At 44.7% G+C, this 24,169-nt stretch overlaps 1 protein-coding gene across 50 annotated transcripts in view; it reads left to right on the forward strand.

The window, feature by feature from the left end:
- Positions 1–492: 492 nt before the first annotated feature.
- Positions 493–24,169, forward strand: part of Sorbs1 (sorbin and SH3 domain containing 1) — a 234,557-nt gene continuing 210,880 nt past the window's right edge. For 30 of the 50 annotated variants that reach the window (XM_074078642.1, XM_074078660.1, XM_074078661.1 and 27 more), the window contains exon 1: positions 493–650. The gene's annotated coding sequence lies outside the window, so the exon portion shown is untranslated. The remainder of the gene's footprint in view (positions 651–24,169) is intronic. The other 20 variants (XM_074078669.1, XM_074078689.1, XM_074078674.1 and 17 more) reach the window with 1 other exon arrangement.

Here is a 24,169-nt window from a genome sequence, read left to right on the forward strand (position 1 = left end):
ATCAAATGAGAACATAGGAAGCATTAAGCAGCTGGCTGGTAAAGAATATAATAATAATAGAAGTATGATGGCCAACCTCTGCTCTAAACGCCTTACATACGCCAACTATATTAACCTACACTACATCCTACAGACTATCGTACCATTATTCAGAAGGGCAAACCGAGGCACAAAGGTTAAATAACATACACGCAGTCAAGACACAGGTTGTTACTTTATGCTAAGGTTCCTTCCAAACCCCCTGTGGGCGACAGCTCAGAAGGACCAGAAGGACCGGAGGCTGACTAGGCCAGCTGCCTGCCCTAATCAGAAAGGATTACTTGGTGCGAACGCGCGCGTTATCAGCGGAGATTCGCGGGCCCGCGCCTGGCTCACAATGCGGCGGGCGGGGTGGCGGGCGCTCCCTCGCCTCCCATTGGCGCACACGCCCCTTCCTGTCACGGCCCGCCAGACCCCGCCCCTTGGGCGCTGCCAGAGTGGACGGTTCCAGAGGCATGCTAATGACGGGCCGGTCGCCGCAGCCCATTGGCCGGCCGCGGAGTGTCGGTGAAGTCAGCGCCTAGTCCCAGAAAAACAGAGCGGTGCCAACTGCAGCGTGTAGTGCGAGTGGGGCAGGACGCACGGAGCCCGCCCTCCCGGGGACCCGCAAGGTAAACCCGAGCCGCCCGCCTTGCCTCCGGGCCGCGCTCGGAGGCGGCGGCGCTGGGGGTGTGCACCGGCCCGGCCCCCGCGGGCGGGCGGCGCCTTTGTTCCGCGCTCCAAGGAGGTGCTTTTAAAGGGCCAGCTGTTGGAGGGATTTGGGGGACCCCCCTCCCCCAGAGCATCCCCCCAGTGGCTACGGGGACAGCCGTGGTACCCCGCGACCTCACCGCCTCTCCTGTCTGCTGGGGGGATCCCTGGTCCTTCAAGGGAAGTTCCCTAGGAAGCGGGAGGAGGGTGGGGGGGAACCTGGGGGATTCCAGCTTTCTTTTTTAATTTGGTGGATGGGGGTAAGTGCGATCATGGCCTCTGCCAGGAGAGAATGTCGCCGGCCGGCTGCGGGCTGGCTGCACGATGGGTGGGCGGAGGGGATGTGCAAACCCCGGTGGATTCGTGCTGTGAAGTGAAACTACCGAGGGGTCTGAGCAGCCGGAGGGAGGAGGAGGGAGCGAGCGCTGGGGATGCGGCATCTCAGGTGTGCTCCTTCGCCAGCCAGCATCCCCGAGCGAGCGCAGGGCGGCGGGAGGCGCAAGGACGACCGGTCTGTCGCGGAGCCGCGGGACCCGCCGTGTGTGTTCGGGGACACCGCGCCAGCCGCATCCCGGCCCAGCCGCCTCTTCTTCCCCAGCGGCTGACAGCATCACCGAACCCACGGGGACCGAAGCTACTCCTTCCTGCGAATTCCCCGGGCCCCCGTGCTTCCACCTACCTCGCTGCTTTCTCCTTGATAAGCGGTAGCGGCATTCGAGACACAGGGGGAAGAGAGGCTTTTTTAAGTCATTATGTTCCTTCCATGGGAGAATGTGCTGTCGAATTCTGTATCCCCGAGCCTCGGCTGTCGTAAGATAGCTTTGAAATTCACCAGTGCATGCTTTCTTGGGGCAGACAGAATTTATTACGCTATTACATTGCTACATAAAAGCAGAAGGGGATCCCACTGAGCCTGGCTCGTTTTATTCAGATCCCCAGTTTTCCCAGCATGTTCTGGCTGAGCCTTTGGATTTTTATTTTAAACACTGAATGCTGGGATGCTCCTGTTGTCACAGGGCCGACCTACTGAAATTGCTCGAATTGATTTCACTGTCGGTAGGAGGGAGGTTCATTTAGAGACATCATGGAACCTATCTGGCATGTCGGGCCTCTGATTCCATCTCCCCCCCCCCCCGCCCCCCAATCTCGGCCACAATTTTTCTTATTGGTGAAGTCTAGGGATGGCCTGTCTGTCTCCACTCTTCTTGTTTTTTGAGCTGCTCTGTTTAGATTCAGTTCTGTGTTTTTGGTTGGAAAAGTGGCTTGGTGGTGATTGAATGTGGGAGGGTGGATTAAAAGTGAGGTGGGCAGCAGAGGGGAATGGCACTGTCGGTGACAGAAAACACATGGTGGCAATTCAGAGACTCCATAGCTTCAGCCTTTAGAAATTTAGATTAGGAAGATAGCTGTCCATAGAGTGAGTGTGTGTGTGTGTGTGTGTGTGTGTGTGTGTGTGTGTTGGCTGGGAGGGGGGAGGGGTAGAGGAGGAGGAGGATGCCAGCAATATTCTGCCCCACCCTCCTGATGCTGCCTTAAATAGCTCCATCTAGCCAAGCCCTGAGGGTCTCCTTCTTAGCCTGAGGGGAAAAGAGGGAGGGGCTGGTCTGTTGGCACCTCTGCCCTGGGCACTTTTAAAGTAGATGGATAGGAAAGGGTTAGTTCTCCAGAGATTGCAGAGAGCAGATTTCTCAACTGAAGGACCTGTGACAACTGTCTCTGGTGTCTTCCCTGCAGAGAATTAACAGCTGAAATGAAGTGCTTTCTATCCTGTGGGGTGGAGATGGAAGGGCATTGTCCCCTTCCCTTCTTTTACCTGCTTTCATTTGCTGTAGTTGGAGAATTCCTATAAACTTTTTGAAGAGATTGGGAATTGGTGTGTGGGGGTATTGAAGTTATGGGAAAGGATGAGAAAATGCTTCTTCCTAAGCCGAACAAAGAACTGTTCGGATCTCTTTTTTTCCCCTTCTCCAAATTTGAGTTCAATACAGGTAGCAGAGTGTGGGTTTTCTTTGCAGAGAATGGGAGGGTAGGGCCCAGGAAATAAAGCTTTTATTGGGCAGCACGTGTAATCACCTGGTCATCCCGACTTAGCTGTGGACCCTTCCCTGGATGTGGAAGCTGATTTGTGATAGAGGGCATTTGCTGGTAATTTAGGATTTCATTAACTTGTCTGTGTGAAAAAGGAATGGATGATCCCAAAAAGCTTTGGTGGAAGAGCTCTGGACCAGAGGCAGTTCAGCTGGCATTGGTCCTGGCCACCAGTTTTCTTTGGGCTTTAGGCTAGTGGCTTCTTCACTGTGGACTGTGTCCACAGAGCAAGTCTTTGTTGGTATAGTGGAAGGCCTTAGAGCAGACAATTTTTTAGGGTTCCTGATAGCACTCCTCTTCTTAGTACAGTACAGTTTGTGATGGCATTTTTAGATTCTTTTCTATTTGCTAACCGTGTTAAATTCGCAGTATTGAGCAATGGTGTGGAAGAAGCATTCTAGGACTTGGGCTGCTGCTGAATTCAGATCTACTTTTTCTTTGATTAGTGCGCTTTGTGTGGTTTTACTGTATGTAAATAATTCAGAGGTAGAATGACACTGAGAGACACAGCCCTTAGAGCCAGTGGTTGTCTGGGGGAGACGAGGGTGGAATGATAGATTGCTGAGGAAAGAGTTTCTATAATTTACCCTCCCTGTATATGTGTAACTCACTGTTTTATTTATGATAGGTAACTGTTTAGGTATTGAGAACAAGGGAGACCTCTGTGATTGATGGTTATAGCTCCCCTCACTGAGGAATTTGAGGCTTTGAGAGGTTTGGTCATGTCTGAGGTCATACAATGAGTAACATATAGCACTGAGGTAGCAATCCAAGGGAATAGATTCTGGGTCTAGTGTTCTAGATATTTTTGCTAAACCCTCTTCTCAGAGAGAATAGTCTAAGAGGGGGAGGAGAAAAGTAAGAGGGAGGTAGGGTACAGAAAACGAGGGAGGCTGGAGACTCCATAGCTTTAGCTTTTAGAGACGAGAGAAAGTAGGAGGTTGGTGACAAGTCCAGTGGGGAAGGGAAAAAAGCTGAAGCCAGGCTGTGAGGAGAAAGGCATGGAACTTGAAAGGGGAGACTATCAGCCTTGAAAGAGCAGAGCATCTCCATGCTCTTGGAGTGAAGTAAGGAGCAGGGCAGTTGGGCTTAGACGTGTGTGTGTGTGTGTGTGTGTGTGTGTGTGTGTGTGTGTGTGTGTGTTGTAGTGTATGTGTAGGAGGTATGGTAGACTGAGAGTTCTCTGGGCTGATCCTAACTTGCAGTCCCTTTGGGGGTGTGTCCTGTTGACCCTCTGATTGCAGAGTGTCATGGAGTCTGCTTAGTTCAGGACCAAGTGAGGCCTTTAGCTCCACTGGGGCATGCAGAACGAACATGTTGGGAGTCAGGTGTGCTGGTAGTGATGCTGGTGAATGCTGAGTAGGGCCCAGTTCTGCTGAAGTCCAGGTTTTTTTTTGTTTTGTTTTGTTTTTAATGCAAAACTTAAAAAAAAGGTTTTCCATAGAACTCATTTTTAATGCAAGCAGCATTTTCTCTTCTGACTTTTCATTTTATACTTTATGAGAGAGCATTTTATGTACTCCCTTTTCAGAAGGGAGACTTAGAGATGACTGAGTTATTGAACTGAAGCTCATTTGGGGGAGCTGCTGGCCTGTGACCTGAGCTAAGCTTCAGAATCTTTCAGGGAGCAATTAAAGAGCTGTGATCAGTGATCAACCAGTGTATCAGCCATTCAAAGACAAAGATAAAAGGGCGTAATATGTTGAAGTCTATGGCCCAAGCTGACAGCTGGCCATGAACAGTGTAATTTTGTTTGGCCAGCTCTTCAGACCCGTAGGATGTATGTCTGTGGTTCCTTTAGTTGCTCCCTCTTTCTATGTATGGTTAGGCATGTCATGTGACCCTGTATCTTGCTGTCTCCCATTTTTCTTTTTTCTTTTTTGGGTGGTACTTGGGTTTGAACGCAGGGCCTTGCGCTTGCTAGGCAAGTGCTTTACTATTTAAGCCACTCCCCCAACCCTTCCCATCTTTCTTTTCTGCATCTCTGTTCTCCATCTGGTTCTTTTTCTGTCCTCCTGTTGTATCTTTCTCCTTGCTCTCCTCTCTCATCCTTCTTTTACTGTCAATAAAATGGCTTCGTAGTGTGTTTTAATATATTATGTCATTAAAATTTCATGTTCTCTGTTCTTAATTTAAAACCAGTTGAATGTAGTCTTTTTTGAATGTGTATGTGTTTTACACACAAAACAAAAACCAAACCCAATTAAATTGCTTTTTTGTTTCTGTGTGGCCTTCCATTGAATTTCCCCTGCTGCTTCTTCTGTGGTCAGTAGTGGCTCTTTATAGAAAAAAAAAAATCCTAGGTCTCTGTCATGTGGTTATTGTTTTAAAAACAAAAATAGCTAGAACAATAGAAAAGGTTTCTACCCTTACATATTGTGAACACAAGGGACACCCTATCCCAAGAGATGCATCCTGCTTCTTGACTTCCCTCCATGTAAAGAATGTCTTTAATGTATTTTCTAGCCAAGCCTGTACTGTAAGGAGTTTGGGTGCTGATGGTGGAGGTGGGGCTTCTGTCAGTCATTCCTGTATGTTCTGAGGGGTAAGGCTGGCAGGCTGTAACCTGAGTATATCAGGAAGAATTTAGCATGATGCTTTTTCTCTTTTTGCTCAGGCTATGCTAACTCAGTTTGCTGTAGCAGGACCTAGACCCCTTTGATTAGTGTTGGGTAGGACCCGAGAGGTATCCTTGGGAGGGGTAACCTTGGGAGGGGGTGGGTAGCCACCACAGTTGCTTTTGTGAAATTCCAGATATTCTGATGGAGGTATGCTGTATAGCTTCATAATTTTCTTCTGTCCCTGATTAATTACAGAGAAGATTGACTCTTGACACTTAGTTGTCAGTATCAAAAGTGGGCCTCATAAGCAAAAAGGTATCTTGAGGCCAGGTATGATGGTACATGTCTTTACTCAGGAGATAAAGGTAGGAGGATTACAGTCTGAGGCCTGGCCAGGCAAAAGAAGGAGATAGTATCTGAAAAACAAACTATAAAGCAAAAGGACTGGGAACATGGCTCAAATGGTAAGTGAGGCCCTGAGTTCAATCTCCAGTATTACAAAAAAAAGAAGGTATCCTGAAGTCTCCGGTGTTTATAATTCAACTCTGAAATATGTCTGCACTGGTTTTAATGTAATAGTATTTAAATTGTATTACTGTTGAACACAATTGGTGGTCCAGGAAAATGTTGTGATTATCTTGGGCCCTCCCCAACTCCACCCCAGCTGGAGAAGCCAGGAGTGGGGTAGGCTTTGCCCACTAAGACTTGTTCCCTTACCAGAGGACTCCCCACCTGCCTTCCTGGCTGCCTCCTGCTTTTTTTCTGCCCCATCACATCTGAAAGAGGTTCATTGGTTCTTTTCTTCCTGTTCACCTTTTTGTTACTTTTTTTTTGAACTCAGGACTTCACACTTGTTAGGCATGTGCTCTACCACTTGAGCCTTGTCTCAGCCACTTCTATTGTTCTAGCTGGTTCCCCTGTCTGTTTCCTCCCCCATATTGTGAGATCCTAAGGAAGAATAATCTGTGTTTCATCTACTTTTAAATTAAACTTTAATTTGTAACATATATATATATATATATACAACTATATATATAAAACTATATATATGATAATGGAATATATATCTATGTATATATAATTTTAAAAGTTCAATAACCTATGAGAAAAATATAAAGTCTTACAAAGAAAGCAATGTCACTTCTCCTCATCCTGTCACCCTATTCCCCAGAGTCAGTCACTATATACAATTTTCTATTGTTGAAGGTACAAAGTGCTACAAACTCAGGGGCTTAAAGTAGTCCAGACTTATGTTACAGTTTAGGAGTCTGAAAAGGGTCTTATTGGGTGAAAAAATCAAGGTGTCATTAGGGTTGTGTTTGCTTCTGAGAAGAGCTGGTTTGCTCATGGATACCATCTTTTTTTTTTTTTTTCATTTTTCTTTTATTATTCATATGTGCATACAAGGCTTGGTTCATTTCTCCCCCCTGCCCCCACCCCCTCCCTTACCACCCACTCCACCCCCTCCTGCTCCCCCCCCTCAATACCCAGCAGAAACTATTTTGCCCTTATCTCTAATTTTGTTGTAGAGAGAGTATAAGCAATAATAGGAAGGAACAAGGGGTTTTCCTGGTTGAGATAAGGATAGCTATACAGGGCATTGACTCACATTGATTTCCTATGCGTGGGTGTTACCTTCTAGGTTAATTCTTTTTGATCTAACCTTTTCTCTAGTTCCTGGTCCCCTTTTCCTATTGGCCTCAGTTGCTTTAAGGTATCTGCTTTAGTTTCTCTGCATTAAGGGCAACAAATGCTAGCTAGTTTTTTAGGTGTCTTACCTATCCTCACCCCTCCCTTGTGTGCTCTCGCTTTTATCATGTGCTCATAGTCCAATCCCCTTGTTGTGTTTGCCCTTGATCTAATGTCCACATATGAGGGAGAACATACGATTTTTGGTTTTTTGAGCCAGGCTAACCTCACTCAGAATGATGTTCTCCAATTCCATCCATTTACCAGCGAATGATAACATTTTGTTCTTCTTCATGGCTGCATAAAATTCCATTGTGTATAGATACCACATTTTCTTAATCCATTCGTCAGTGCTGGGGCATCTTGGCTGTTTCCATAACTTGGCTATTGTGCATAGTGCCGCAATAAACATGGATGTGCAGGTGCCTCTGGAGTAACAGTCTTTTGGGTATATCCCCAAGAGTGGTATTGCTGGATCAAATGGTAGATCGATGATGGATACCATCTTTTAGAGGCTTCCTGCATCCTCAGCTCAGGTCTCTCTTCCTCCAACTTCAAAGCCAGCAGTTGCTGGTTGAGTCCTCTCACTGCATCACTCTGACCTTCTTCCATAGTTGCATCTTTATCTGGCTCCTTTCTTCCTCTCTCATCTACTTTGAAGGACCGTTGTTCATTGCATTGGGCCACATGGATAATCTAGGGTAGTCTCTGTATTTTAAGATCAATTGATTAGCAACCTTAATTCCATCTGTAACCTTAATCCCCTTTGCCACATAATTAAGCATGTGCCTTATTTTGGGGTTTGAGGGGCATTATTCTGTCTCCCACAATCACTTCCCACTCTTTAAACTGTTTCTCCTGATATTAATATCATATTTGCAAGTTACCTGCCCCTTACCCCATACTTCCCTTCCTCTCCACTCTTTCAGTGTGGCTACATCATAGTTTTTGGTTACATTGATATTTATATTGACTGCATAAACAGTGCTTATGGCTGCTTATGGCTGAGCCATATAGTATACTATAATGATATTTCATATATTTTGAGTTAATAATGGCCTTATTTTTAAAATTAGTTTTCACATACTTATTACTAATCCCCATAGTCTCTAATAGCACTTTAAAACATCTGTTTTATAACATGTGTTTGTTTTTATTTTGTTACCTTTCCCTTCCCTTGGGTTAGTCCCTCCTAGAGGCCTCCATCCCTGTCCTCTATTCTTGCCTGTTGACCTCTGTGCCTTTTTTGGGGGTGGTTTTCTTGTTGTTCCCTGCATTGTCTTTGTTTCCACAAAGTCCCTTTTTTCTATTTTGTTTTGCTTACTGTATTTCCCGTTAGAGCTATCCTTCCGTGCTGACTGATCCTTGACTGACCATTTATATTTTAAGGACACTAAAATGCAAATTGGACATCTGTGGGACATGAAAGGGGATTGTTAATTTCATTGTAAGGTCATCCAGCAGAGAGGGCCCCCCCTCACCACCACATTTTAACACTGGAGAAACATAGACATCTATAGCTCTTTTCTCTGGGGCTTTCCTAGAGAGGGTTTTTTCTGGAGGTGATTTTGCCTGGAGATGTGTAGGGTATGTAACAACCTGAAGGGAAAGGGGGGCTTCCTCTGCAGATTTTCACTCAATTCCTCTGTTGCCTCCCTTTCTCCTTGCCTTCCTCAGCTGTGTCTGAATCCCAAGGATGTGGTGTTAAGTTGTCTGACAGTAGACCTCACTTTCTGCGGTTGAGGGAGGGATGTCAGGATGAGCAAATTGAAAGAGGAAACTTAGGCCTAATTGTTCATGGACTAACATTCAGAAGCAAGCTTTCCTCTTTTTAGCCCCATCCTGCTTCTCCTCTTAGAGTCCTTGATGCCTGCAGTTCCTGATCCCTCTCCAGGTTCTATGGCATGGGTTGATCACTTGTTTAGTGTTTCCTTCTCCAGCTTGCACATTGAAGAGCAGGCAAGGCAGGAACTTAAGGGTTAGCTCTGCATGATGGTCAGCTCTCTGTCTCCCAGAGTTCTGTTGACATGTCTCGGGGATTGCTGTGTCCTTTTCATTAAGAAACAAATTTCTCTTGTGTTCTTTTAGTGGATTTCTGGGAGAGATAAGAAATAAACACTGTGTTCAGCTCTCTTACGTGTTCAGATGTTTATTTTTTTTCTTTAAGCCCTTAAACTTATGCCTGACACCTGATATAGGGTATATTACCAAGAGATGCTTTTTTTTTTTTTTTTTGTGGTGCTGAGAATTGAATCCAGGGCCTTGGCCATCCTAGGCATGTACCCCAGCTGTAACCCCAGCTCTGAGCATTTGCTAAATAATTGAATACATGTTTTAAGATGATAGTCATCAGATTTCAAGACAGTCCCAAACATACACTCTTAAAACAAACTCAGTCCATTGTTTGTTCTGAGGTAGACATGATCACAGGCAGCAGACCCTGCTGTTCTGCTCCTGAGGTGTAGGAGGTTTCAGAAGCATTGAGAGGCAGCATTACGGACTATAGGGCTCAGGAGTGGCTAAGCTCAGGTGCCACATCCTGCCCTGTCACTAACTGTGTGGCTCACCTTCATAAGTTCTTTAAGCTGTCTGGGTCTCGATTTCCTCAGCCTTAAAATGAGGTGCTGGTCAAGGTTTGATTCAGTTCTGTGCACTGAGGACCTGCTGTGTGCAAAGCACAGTGTTAGGATCTTCTAGAAATCATTGCTTAAGGCAGCCAGTGGCAGTGTTTTGTGCTTATGTCTGTTATAGTATGTGTCATACTGATTCAATTGGGTTTAGTTTATGTCTTTCTCCTGAGTTTAGTTCAGTGCTTTTTTTTTAGTACTGGGGCTTGAACTTGGCCTGCACCTTGATCCATTTTACCAGCCCATTTTTGTGATGGGTTTTTTTGAGATAGAGTCTTGCAGGCTGGCTTCAAACCACTATCCTCCTGATCTCTGTCTTCTGAGTAGCTAGGATTACAGACGTGAGCCACTGCGCCTAGCTAGTTCAGTGACTTGAGTAGAGTAACTCCTCTGCATGTTTTATTTCTTACTCTTTGTAGACTGCAGACTTACTGTTAGGACTATTTTGTAGTCATTTTTGTATCTCCAAGGTCTACCACAGTCCTTGGCACATAGATGTATATAGTAAGTGTTGGATTTTTCCACTGAATACATCAAGTAAATATGAAAATGTTAGTTGCTATGCCAGAATCCCCAGAGCTTGCTCAGAGAACAAGACCTAAATGTTGGGAATCCGGCTGCACACTTCCTGGCCCACTCATAGAGTTAGAAAGTTCAGATGTGTTGCTATTAAGGTCAAAGGAGATAATAATTCGGGACTACAACTCTGACACTAGAAAATTGTTTTTCCCCACATATGACAGATCATAGTCCTGTACTTATTGCATAGACCTCACATAATGACCCAATAAGATTGGATTCCTCTTAACTATTAAAATGTATTACAGATATAACCCTGCCTTAAAAGGGTTTAAAAACACTTCAGTGCTTTTTCATAACTTATTTTGGTTTTCCTAAACCTGTGATCTTATGTGTTGGGACTACTAAATGGAAGTTACAGCAATGGATTTAGGGTCAGTGGAAGACCTTCCATAGTGAGAGTGTTTCCCCAGAAGGCTGCATAGGGAGGTCTGGAGCTCCTTGTCAGGCCAACGCTCACCACCCACCAGCCAGAGAAGCTGGAGAATCAATACCTGTATGGGAGAAGAAGCACTGTTGGAGCATCTAAAAGTGCTATGCTTTTGATTTGCTCAACAAATAGTTATTGAGCACCAGCTATAAACCAGGGTCTATACTGGGCTCTGGGAATGTAATGGTAAATAAAGAAAAATGGCACCTGCCCTCCTCTAGACTAGAGCCAACCTGTCCAGGATGGTAGCCACTAGCTGCACATGGTTATTTAAATTGAATACCATTAAAAATTCAGTTTCTCAAACATAAGCATCATATTTCAAGTGCTTTCTGGCTGCGTGTGCCTGTTGCCTGTCCTGTAGACAGCATACATGTGGAATGCGTCCCTCATTTTGGGCAGTTCTTTCAGGCAGGCTGGACTACAGAACTAAGACTCTGGGTTTCTGTACCACACATCTGTGACTACCTTTGCTTCATAGTGGAGGCAGCTGAAGCACAGAAGAGCCATTTGCTTAGGGTTATGTGGTTGGCTGGACTGAGCTGGATATAGATTTCTTCTCATTGAATGTGGCTCTTCCTGAAGTGAGATGGGGACATACAGTGACCAGGAGTGTGGTTTCTGCTCTCAGACTGCATGGTTCAAATCCTGGTTCTGCTACTTCCTAGATCCTACTTGAGTCCTAGAGCAAGTCACTGCTCTGTGCCTCTGTTACCTCACCTATAAAGTGGAAAAGAGAATAGTAATGAACTCACAGGACAGTGAGGAAGATGCAAGTCTGAGAGTTGTGCCTGATACATAGTAGTCACTCAGGAAATGCTGCCCTTCACTACTATTGAGAATGAAATGGTCATAGAAGTTACTGATAGAGCCAAGGAGGCATTTTCAGAAAGCAGACTAAAGATTAGAAAAAGAATATTGGCTGTGTTTGTAGAGCTGGCAGGTCACCTGAAGAGGGGCAGAACTGAATGCTTTTAGCTACTGGCTACTTTAGTCATATGAACTGATGTAAAAATGCCAGCATGTCTACAAATCCTCTGAGTCCCCATAGTGGTCACCGGAACTCTGAACAAGGATCCTTTTGCCATCTCTTTCCTCCTGGTTTACCTTTTCCTAGGCTGGACCTTTATCTTGTCCCCAAATATTCCTTCTCTCCTTACTGTATCTCCTTTGACTTTTACTATCACTCCCCTGGAGCAGAGGGATTCCCCAAAAGGGCGCAGAAGAGAGAAAGGACAGAAGCTGAGTCATTTAGTAGGTGGGGCCTAGTCTTCCTTTGAGGTTTCTATCCTTGGTGATTCCATTCCTACCATTGCTCCATCTTGCCAGCAGGCCCATCTAAAGTAGCATAGCATTCTAAGTATGCTGGATGAGGAGAAAGGGAGCTCTGATGTTAGCCTCAGGGATGGGAGGGTGCCCCTTTGGTAGGTAGAATTCTGCTTGTATGTGGAACTTTAGCTTAAGAATGCTTTAGAATTTCTGTAATCCTAGCTATTTGGGAGGTGGAGAGCAGGAGGATCATGGTTTGAGCCAGCCAAGGTAAAGTTTGTGAGAACCCCCTCTCAACCAATAAAAGCTGGGCATGGTAGTGCATGCTTGCCATCCCAGCCATGCGGAAAGCATAAACAGTAGCATCATGATCAGAGCCAGCTAGTTCATAAACATGGGACCCTGTTCAAAAAATAGAACAAAAAGGGCTCTGTGTGTGTGTGTGTGTATGTGGCTCAATGGTAGAGCGCTTGCTTTGCAAGCCCAAGGCCCTGAGTTCAAACCCCAGTACTGCCAACTCCTCCCCCCCAAAAAAAACCAAACAAACAAAAAAGAAGTGCTTTAGAGTCAGGCATTGTGGTACACACTATCATTACAGCACTGGAAGGTACAGACAGGAGAATTGTCAATTTCAGGCTAGCCTCTGCTACATGACAAGACCCTGTCACAAAAATCTTTTTAAAAAGTGCTTTAGCAGTAACCATAAATCTCATTTCATTCAATAAGCAGATGTTGGTAAGGGAGTTAGACAAGGGCTCTGCCCCCCTGAAATTTGTTTCCTCATTAACACGGAGAGAGTTGGACTCTCATCTTTCCCAATAGGCAGTCAGCAATGCATTTATGGCGATGGAGTAGGAAGGCTCAATTTATTGTGACAAGGTGTGAGTGGGAATGTATAGTCAGTGAGGTTAGTCTAGGTGTGTATAATGAATATGCCATCCTGCCTTACCCAAATGGGACACAAAGGACAGAGATGTAGCAGAGGCCAATTATGTATCTGAGGGTGCCTAGAAATGGCTGACCCAGTTCAGTCCTGTGAGTAGACTTGTTTCTGGCAATGTGGATTCTCAGTGTGGCACAGGAATACAGGTTCTGCCTGAGTGCCAGTGATCAGGAGTATTGAGCACTTAAAGCTTAACTTGTAACTGCTCTGCCAATCCATTCCTATTGGGTCCTTGACTTTCCTTCATCAGGAGGGTGTTCTGGCTTACATGGAGCAGCAGTAACAGGAATGGGTGCTTGGTAGATCCCAGAATTACCCTTCTGCCTTCAGGCCAATGTGAAAGCTCATTATTCATTTATATAATGCTTTATGCATCGAAAATTGACATCAGCCTGTAGGCTGATCTTTGAGCTTAGTTTCCTGGTATGAAAGGTCACTAGGAAATGCCTTGTGAAATCCAAATAGTTTCTCTTATTGCCTAGAGTTTGTGTGTAACCTGGTGGCTGTGCACGTGAGTGGTTTCCATGTCTGATGTGTAAATAGATGATTCATTGGCAAGTCATTTTCCTTCACTTAGAGTTTGTCTTTAGTCATGCAGAGCCATTGTTGGAGGCCTGTCTTCTGAGAGCACAGAATGTCATTTAGGGGTTATAGATGTTTTTATGAATAGACATGGGAAATGGGGACATTTTCCTGGTGCACTGATATTAGGGAGTCTTTCCAAGACTGCTGCAGTGTAGGCACTGTGGTCTCTCCTGTGCTTGGTTTTACTTTGTAGACAATGCACACAGCAGGCTGTGACAGGGGACTGGCAAGATCTTAAAGCAAGGGATGAGGTAAGAAAGACCAGAACTGAACTGGGAGATCTGAGTCACTGCTCCAGTGGCCTGACTGGTAGAGATTTGGGTAGAGAGGCCAAGGCCAGAGTAGGAACTGCTTTTAAGCAGAACAAAGTAAATAGAGGTTCTGGAGAAAGCAAAATCCCAACAGTGACAGAAATTAGAGTGCCTGGAAGGAACCAGGGAGAGCCTATGGCTTCAGTAGTTCAGGTTGCCAGGCCCACAAACCTGGGCCAAGGTAGTTTTAGGCCTTTAAGGACTGTTTTGTGTTTGCTTCTTGGGACATGGTACGTGAGTGAGCCAGCACTGGCAGGTGCGAGGGGGCGAGGCCCCCTGGGAACTGGGAAATATTAGTCATGCCTGTGCACTGATAGAAGATACTGCGCCTTGTCAAGACAGCTGTTGCAGGAGGCCTCCCCCAGCCACCAGCCTGCCTTATAGTCCGTATTCTTGGTTTTATCTTTAATTATTAAAATCCTGGGCTATTTAAATACACACCTGAAGCAAAGCATCATTGTGGATAATTTTCCCTTGCTCAGCTCCAGTGGGGAAGGGGTTTTTGAGCCTGTGGTTCTGGCTTCCCCAGGTGGCTCCCTCAAGGAATATGTATCCAGGCAGCCAGGAAATTCCTTAGATGCCCTTCATGGCAGGGTGCAGACCTTTGTGGGTTGTTTTGCAGATTGGCATTTATTTTGAGTGGGTCCTTAATTTCACGAGTATATGGTATTCCTTTTGTGATAGGCCAGGAAGAGAGAATGCTGTTGGAAGATGTAAAATATTTAACTCTGTTAAAAAAATTAAATTGTCCAGGAGCTTTCAATTAGTGGTGCCCATGGCAACTTGTAGATTCTTCAGGAATCTTCTTGGGGATCTTGGGCTCCTCAGAAGGGATGGGTAGGGTCTAGTTTGGGAGGGTTGGCCACAGCCCCAGAACTTATCTGCTGTGCTTGGCTCAGAGGCTGGGTGGTAGCAGGGCTGAGCCACTCTTCAGAGACTGGTAGTTGGGTATGGTCTGTTTTGACAAGTGGAAGGGACTACAGGGAAAAAGGAGAGCTGGCCATCCTTTTTGGGTTTGTTTGTTCATTCATTTTGTTTCATTGACCTCTGAGTCTCTGGTGCTTACCATTCTCCGTATAGCCTTATGACCTTTGCCTGTATGGGTTCCTTAGCCTGGGGTGGTCTTTCCTCCTTTCACTTTAACTCTGTTTATTCTCAGATCTCACCTCAAGCATCATGTACCTGAGTAAACCTTCTCTGACCCACCAGACCAAGTTAAACCCTTCTGTGTGAGGGCTCTCAGGGCTTGGTAGCTCTTGGCAGAACATTCTTCACGGCACTTGTCTCAGCTGTTTTGTTATGCTCATCTTACTGCCCACCCCAGCAGTCTGTAGGATCCACCATGAGAGTGGCCAGGGCTGTTTTTCATCATCAGGTGTGCCTGGCTCACAGCAGGCACTCCACTATCTGTTGAGTAAATTAATTCATTTAATCATTTTTAAGTTTTGCGTTCTATACCAGATTCTAGGAATTTAGAGGGAATGAAAACCTCTGCTGTCCTTGCAGAACTGTCCATTGAGGTACAGGAAGAAAACAGCAGTCAAAGTTGTGTTTATTTAAAAGAAAGACATGACTTTCCTATTCACAGTAGTACACCTTTTATAATTAATGCATAAGTAAATATGTGCAAAGCTTTTTCACCAATACAAGGTATGATTAAGAAGTTTGCTCTGAGGGAGAGGTGGCAAATGAAAAGGTTTTTATGCCTAAGTCTAATGAGCACTGAATTGGGCAAGGGTGGTGTGGGGGCACACAGGAAGGGGCTGGAACTGGGCCAGAAGCGGGCATTCTTGATGGAGGAGAGAGGGACCAGCACTTGCAAAGGCAGGGTGGCATGGAAGTCTTTGTGTATTGGGAGAAGGGCAACTACTTTAATAAGGCTGGAGTATAAGACAGGAGGAAGGCCTGCTAGGTGTCCAGTACTGTGATTGGGAAGCTTTAGGAACTGGGAAGTCAGAGATGGGTGAAACTGGGTGGGATGAATCTGGTCTAGTAAGGAAGAGAATTGTACAAATGTGACTCAGAAAAGACACAGCACAGAGAATATATGTTCTAGTTAGGAGGGATCAGGTCTCATTGTGCTTTAAAAATCTAATGTGCCCAAGATCACTCAGGTCCTTCTCTTCTTGACTTTTTCCAAGACCATCTTTAGATTTCTCTGCAAAGTTCTCATTGGTCTACTTTTACCCAGAGTAATTTTTATCTGAATGTGATTTAGACTCCTCTTCAGGCCTTATTTTGTGGGATACAGCATTGTAGATGAAGAGGAAAATGGCATATGGTATATAAAAATATGTATATTTGGTGTGTTTACTTACCTATGCAATCATGCATATGCCTTTCTTTTCTTTTTTTGTTACTAAGTTCCAGGGCTAAAAGTAATTATGTAATTAGAATTCACATTGAATGTGGTTAGATAAGGTGTAATTAAAGAGGAAAGCCTAATTTTGGAAGAATGATAAGAGGTCATTTGACTCAGACTGGGCCCAAATCCAATCTTGGAAGAACAGTAAGAGGTCATTTGGATGTTGGGAGCTTGAGGCCACCTGGGAGCCTAGACTGACCTGAGAACCAGACAGATTCTGTTTCAGTTTACTGTGAAGGCCATTCACTGAGCATCCTCTTGGTACCAGGTATTGTGGGAAGCTCACCCCTGAGTAAGGAACAGAAATCCTGGATCTAGAGAGGGCGTGAGGGGACATGGGCTGAGAACAACTAGGAGGTCCTAAGGCAGAGAAATGAAGACTGCTCTGTGTGTGTGTGTGTGTGTGTGTGTGTGTCGGGGTGGGGGTGGAAGGGCATGTGAAGGAATTCATAGGGCAGGTGGCTTTGAAAGTTAAGGAGAGTTTCAAGAGCAGGAACAAGAACCTCCTGGGCACTTAAGAGACACGAGATAATATTTGTGGGATGAGTGCCAGGCCCAGGTGGGATGTAGAAGGAACATAGTATGTTGGTGGGTGGTTATTTTGTGGTTTGTGAGGAGGTCATGCTCCTACAGCTGAGGCGATACAGTGACAGTATGAGACTAGGAGGCCACCAGTACTGGGTCTTTGACAGTACAGTGGTGACTGTACCGAGGAAGTCACGAGAGGCTTCCTTGTAGAGAGATCATAGATGAGTCTTGAAGGACCAATAGGAGAGGAGAAAGGAGATAAGGGATCCAAAGGACAGGAATGATATAGGCAAAGGCCTAGAGAGGAAAGCGGGGGGCGGGGGGAGATCATCAAGCATAGGGGAGCAGGGTGAACCCAGCTTGGCTACAGTGGGTGAATTGTGGCTGATTCCTGGGCATCAGGTGTGTTGGGCAAAAAAGGTTTGACCCAGGAAGACAGAGGAGCTACATCAGGTTTTTGGGCAGGAGATGGCATGAAAAAGTCATCGTGAATGAAGAGGAATTGGATTCTGGTGATGGGCTTCTGGGGAATTTAGCTCCATCTACTAGGTATGAGGTGATGGAGACCAGGCAGTAGGCTTGGGACGGTAGGACCTCTGGAGTCTTTCATTATAAAAGAGTTCTGGTTTTGCTGATGGAAGGTTGAGAGAAATTAGGTAAAGGGAAGAGGCAGAGGTGGCTGTATGGGACTAGCCTAAGAGAATGGAGGTACCTGAGATAGGAGGCATCCACCTAGTGTGGAAAAAGTATGTAGGCAGAGGCTTGGTGTGCCAAGAGCCTAGAGAGCCCTGTTCTAACTCCAGCCCTGCTTTTGAACCAGTAGAGAGATGGTGGGCAAATTCTTTCCTCTCCTGAGCTCCATTTCATCTGTGAGAGTCATTGCCTTTGTGGTTCAGGCTCTTGTCAGAATGTGGAGTTGTTAGAGTTTTAGGGTTCATGTAAGGGGAAAGCTCTGGCTGGAGATTTGTAGGGTCACCCCAAAAAGGTGAGAAAAGAAACCACATAGTATTTTTCTTTATCTTCATGGAGTGGGCAGGAATCTGGCAGAGGCACTTGGTGTGACCAGGTTGTAGGAGGAATTGGGAGAAGAGGGGGTTGTCTGACTCATTCTACCTATTTCTGGGTGCTTTTGAGACTCTTTGATATAATGGAAATATAAAGTCTAAGTTTATTCTGATGTTGAGGTAAATGCTCCATTAGGGGTGGAGCAGAGAAAGAGTTAATCTCGAATTCACAGAAAGGAAATTCTTGGGATTGGGAACTGGTAAACTGCCACCCTCTTCTATTGCCTATCTTTGGGAAATTTAAAGCCTTATACCTTGGAAAGACTATGCAGAGAAGGCTTCCTGACACTTGAAGAATGAATAGTATAAGGGAAAGAATAGAAGAAAGGACTTTCCAGAGGAGATAATGACATGGAGTTATAGCACAAAATTTACAGTAGAGTAAGGAAGGAAGGGATATATTTTGAATGTTTAATGTAATGTGCATATCTGCTCTCTCCCATGTTCTTTTCTGATTTTTCTTTCCTAATCTCGTCATCATTTTCTTTTGGTGGTTCTGGGATTTGAACCCAGGGCCTTACTCGTGCTAGGCAGGTGCTCTACCACTTGAGCCACTCTGCCAACCCTTTTATTGTGTTGGGTATTTTTGAGATAGGGTCTCGAAAGCTATTTGTCTGTGGTGGCTTCAAACTGAGATCCTCCTTATCTCTTGATAGGATTACAGGTGTGAGCCACCAGTGCCAAGCTTTTCTTTTTCTTTTTTAGCATTTCCGCCCCTCTTATTATCTCTGTTACAAATAAGACAAACAAGACTGGAGGTATGAACTTACTTGCCTGGGGTCTCAGTGGTGGGATTAGATTATTTATTTGGATTTCCTACTTCAGTGGCAATAAATACCCTTGTTACTATATTCTGATGGGTCTCTGGGAAATGTAGGGAAAAAAAGAGAATTATTTGTCTCTATGATCTTTGTTCCCAAGTCAAACGGTTATTGAAAATGTGGATCCAGCTGCTGTCCATGCTGTAGCATTTCTATACAGTGCAAAATCTTAGAAACTCCTGGTGGGAGGCACTCAGAGCTCAACAGAATCTATTTACAGATTGAGAAACTGAGGCCCAGAATAGAGAAGGGATATGCCAAGGCCAGGAGCAGAATGAGGATGACAGCTAGAAGAATCTGGAGACTTCATTCTTGTGGCCGTTTTGAGGCTCCCTGTGGAAAAGTTTGCTTTTAGACAACAATGGAAACCTTTGTCTGGAGAGTTGGTCTGTGCAGAGTTGAATCTGAAAGCTCCTCTGTGTGCTAGTATGTACATGTGTGAGTATGAGTGTGTGTGTGTGTGTGTGTGTGTGTGTGTGTGTGTGTGTGTGTTTCCTTCACTTTAACTTGCCTTTGAACCAGCAGGAAGGATTCCTTAAGACCAAAGGTTAAGACCAAAGGCATTTAACGGGTAGAAAGGGCCTAGGAAGGAGGGGGAGGATCAGAAGACACGGAAATAGAAGACTAACCTCTAGGCTTGACTAAAAGGAATTTTCCAAGACTATAAATAATCACCATCATTAATTGAACCCTCACTGTGTCAGGCAATCTTTGTGTTTCATTTTATGTGACTGCTATGGCCTCCCTATAAGGTAGGTGCTGTTTTATTGTTCCCGTTTTGCTGATGAATGGACTAATTCAAAGAAACTGTGACCTACCTAAAGCCATAGAATTGGTAAGACAAAGAGCCAGGACACCTTTCCTTCACTGTGAGATAATCAACTTATAAGGAGGAAGTTTTTATTTTGGCTCTCAGTTTCAGAAGACTCAGTCCATGCTTGATTGGCCCTGTTGCCTTTAGGCACATGGAGAAGAAAACTGCTCACCTCATGGCAGCCAGGAAACAGAGAGAGAGAGAGAGAAACAGACAGACAGATGTGACCCCTAGTTTCCCTTCATGGGCACATCTTCAGTGACCTAACTCCCTTTCATGAGGTCCTACCTCCTAAAGGATCCACCACTTCCCAGTAGCATCATAGGCTGGAGACCCAGCCTTTAACACATGTGCCCTTGGTAGATATTCAACATCCAAAATATAGCACTGGGTTTGCCCAATCCAAAGCTTAGCCTTTAAGGTTTTTTCTGGGACTGTAAGTTGCAGGGATCTGACCACTTTAGATTCCATGTCCATGTAATGGTACACGTATGGAGATTATAATTTAGCGGTGTTACCCAGTAGGAGGCACTTTTATTCCTAGGGTGCATTTGGCAATGTTTGGAGGAATTTTTTATTGTTACAATTGAGAAGGTGTTACTGGTATGTAGACGCTGCCATACTCTTAAACATCTTACATTGCACAAGACAGTCCTGTATAGAAAGAGTTACTCCCCACCCACAAAATGTTGAACTCCAACAATTTGAGGACCTGGTATTTTTATTACACAGAGCACAGGTTAATCAGGAGGGCCCATCTGAAGAACTTGACTTGTTCATTCAGCGCCAAAGGCTTTTGTGGTACCTTTTATTATTTGCAGTGAGGCTCACTGCCTGAACCTGAAGGCCTACAGTGTGAGGTAGTCGTGGGTCAAGGTGGGGAAGAAAAAAATTCAGCAAGGTGTGAGGGCCACCCAAGACTGTGCATGAGCAGAAACAGATGATAGATGGGTGAGGTCCAGTCCAGGCTGCTGAGAATTGACTGGGCTGTTTCACTGTGTATAACTAAATAAGAACATAGGTCCAGGCTGCTGAGAATTGACTGGGCTGTTTCACTGTGTATAACTAAATAAGAACATAGGTCCAGGCTGCTGAGAATTGACTGGGCTGTTTCACTGTGTATAACTAAATAAGAACATAGGTCCAGGCTGCTGAGAATTGACTGGGCTGTTTCACTGTGTATAACTAAATAAGAACATAGGTCCTATGTTCTTTCTCATGAGCTCCTGTTCCTCCCTGATCTAACTGGGTGTGACTGGAGATGCAGAAAGGACAAACGATAGAAGACAGACATGCATAAGTTGGGGTCAGGTGTGCTGGGCACTCAGATGGAGACGCACAGCAGCCTCGTTATTTCTTTTCTCTATTATTCTCTTCCTTTACTTTTCTCTATTTAAAACCTTACTTCTAAAGTCTTCTTTTCTGTTCTTTAAAGTCTGTTTCCTTAGACTTGCTCTGTCCCGTGTTTTCTTTAGCTTTTCTTTAGCATAATCTCTCTTAAGAGTCTTTGCCCTTAGACTTGCCCTGTCCCATGTTCCCTTTTATAGTCTGGGTCCTCAGACTTGCACTGTCCCATGTTCTCTTTAATCTCACTTTAAAGTCTTGGTCCTTAGACTTGCACTGTCCCGTGTTTTCTCTTTAGCTCAGACTTGCACTGTCCCTCTAATCTCTAGAATAACTCAGCTGCAGCAGCAGCAGCAGCAGCAGCTCATTCTTGCAGCAGCCTCACAAGCAAGCCACCGCCAGCTAATCAAAATTCCCCATCAAAAAACCTTGTGGAGTCTTTTATATTCAGTGGCAAACAAGAAGGTGAAGCAACAGTTCTGGGGAGGGGCATGACATTGTAACAAGAGAAACCTGCCTTCCTACTTCTTTGAAGGTTAACAACTTAGGAAAAGCAGCTGTGCTGCATTTTGCCTTCACTCTCTTCTGTGGCTTGGGGCTGTGCCAAACTCAGCCTGTAGATCATTGAGTACAACTGTGCTTATGTCAAGTTCTCATAGACTTCTCATAATCTACTCTCCACATCTACTAATTCTAATTTTGTTTCTTTATTAAATTAATGCTATGAATTACTCATCATCAGAAAAGTCTGAGAGGACTGAGGATATAGCTCAGTGATAGAGTGCTCTCCTAGTATGCCTGAGACCCTGGGTTTGATTCCTGCAATGCAAAACTAATCAGCCAATCAACCAATCAATCAACCAAGCAAATAGAGAATTAAAAAAAAAACCAATAAAAGAATAAAAAAAGAAAAAAATGTCTGAGAAAGGGATATTCATATTGTAGACATACTCAGATACAAGTATGCTAGATTCCAAGCTTGTCTGTTACTGGTTGCTGTTTAGTCTAACTCTGCTAGGCCCCATCCACCACTTAGAGGAGAACTGAAAACAAGTCTAGGCAGCCCCAGGACCCTTGGTTTTATCTTGAGCTTCTCTGAACAGCTTTCTCCAAGCACAGACTCGTTGGCCGAGTTGGTCATTCATCTGGTCCTGAGTGGGTAATCCTGAGGGAAGCACACACTGCCTTACCCTGTATTCCTCCTCTAGGTCAGACATGGAAAAGGTGTGCCCTATGCTCTCTTCTTAGAGGGTGCTCCCTTTTGTAGCTTTGGTATTATGTCACCCCTCCCTTGCCAAGCTTTTTCTCTGACCATACACACATTCCCAAGGTTGTGCTTTACTGTGCTGGTCCTTCCCTTTCTATCACCTGGACCCATCCCTAAGTCTCCCTCATAAAACTTTGTGGCTACTACAGCCAATGTTCTCTAACATCCTCCCCTCCTGCAACTCCTGTGCTTGTCTATTCAGTCTCTAGCTGTGTGACATTGGATGAATCACTTAATCTCAAGAGAAGAAGCATGGCATTGAATCAAGTGACTTTGATTCCCTTTCAGCATCAGAGTCAAATCAGAGTCACAATCGTAGGACCTGGGGTTTATCTCTAAGGTCAGTAGAAATTCAGGTTCCCTTTATATAGAGTCATAGAGAACCCAGAATGAGTTGCTGGAAAACTCTTCAAACTAAATAAATAAGCATCTTTAATATTAATTCTTCACTCAGCAATTGTTTGTGGAGTGGCTGTTATATTCAAGAGAGTGTGAGAGGTTCAACACAGGGAGGGAGTTTCGTTTGCCTTCAAGGAGCTCACAGTCTTGTGGGGTGGTGGGTACATCTGCTCTCTAGCATATCACTCTGTCCATCCTAGGACAAGATATCACAATGGCCTACACACACAGACACACACATTCACTCACTCACTTACACACATGAATTAAGTTTCCATGAAAGATGGAAAATTTTCAGTCTTGTTTATCATGTGCTGACATGTAATAGACAGTCAGTTTAGTATTTGTTGACTTAATACAGTAATGAATGATTTGTGTTTTGAAGGAAGGGTATGGTTTTGACCTACACAGGTGGATGAGGGAGACATTAGAAATTAGCAGTAGGAAGGTGGAGGGATAGGAAGGTGGAGGCAGGAGGAGCAAATGGTGCAATGATTTGCTCCATCAAAGATGGACAGAGATAGTAAAGACCAAGCCATGTTGGGCAACTGCAGCCCATTTTGATTAGACCATGCGATATGGCCAGGATGCAAAAAACAGTATAGGTGGTTGGGGGCCAGGTGATGGAGAGTCTTGAATTCAGACTCTGTTAAAAAAGATTGGCTTTATCTTATCGTAGGAAAAGATGTTCCAGTTTCCTGGGGTGTTTTTGCCAGTTGTCCCAGTATGATTATTAGCAGTGCCCCTGTCACTCTCAAGTGTCCCTGTTTGGATGATAAACATATATGGCCCTGCAGTCCACAGGGCAGTGTGGGCTCTACAAAGGTTTCACAGTGGGAGATGATCAGGTTGATTTCAGGAAGGTCAGTGCACGGTGGAGCCTGGAGGCAGGTGATGAGACGTCCTCTAGTCTGGCAGTTAAGGCCTGAACCTGAGAAGCTGCAGTGATGCCTGAAAGGAGACAATGGTTATGAAAGAGACTAAGGGCCGAAGTGACACCACACATGGTCTCTAAAATGGCACAAGTCTTTCAAAGATAGACCCATCTCAAATTCAGGCATTCTGGACAAGTATTTTTCTAACTGGAACTAATGACTGATAAGAAATAAAACAAAATCCAAACAAAACTACAACGTGCCCATTTCCTGAAACAATTAAAAGTTAGAGAACCTTCTTCCCAGCCTTCTAATTGGCCTGGTGAAACCTGCTGCTATTCACTTTTCTAAACCCAGCATTGTTCCTTGGAATTTAAAATAGGTTATGAATGTGCTTGATGTCAGGAAAGATAAATCTGTGAGGAGGGCTGTAGTCAATACATTTCCTTTTTAAGTAGAAACAATATAAAGAGCTTAATTCAGTCCCGAGTCAATCTCTCTTTCTTGCCATGATTGTATAAAACCTGAACTGTTTTATGTCTGCCTCATGATGTTTATATTCCCCGATGTTCCCCATCTTGGCTGGCCCTGCACGGACTCCCAGCCTTTTTAGGCCATGTGCAGCTCTGTTCTTTCAGGCTGTTTTCTTGTACCCTGCAAAAGGTTTGTGCAAAGACTGATGGGTGATTTCATCTTATATCTAGGGGTGCTTTCAGGGTGCCCCAAATGAACTTCCTCTTCTAAAAGTGTTGGAAGATAAATTCTTTTCCTTTTCCCTTCTGTTAAAAGATTGTTAACTTTAAAAATAGTTGAAGACTGGGGATGTGGCTCAAATGGTAGAGCACCTGACTAGCAAACATCAGGCTTTTCGTTTAAACTCC

This window comes from Castor canadensis, chromosome 7 (assembly GCF_047511655.1).
Source record: "Castor canadensis chromosome 7, mCasCan1.hap1v2, whole genome shotgun sequence".
NCBI classification, from domain to species: Eukaryota; Metazoa; Chordata; class Mammalia; order Rodentia; family Castoridae; genus Castor; species Castor canadensis.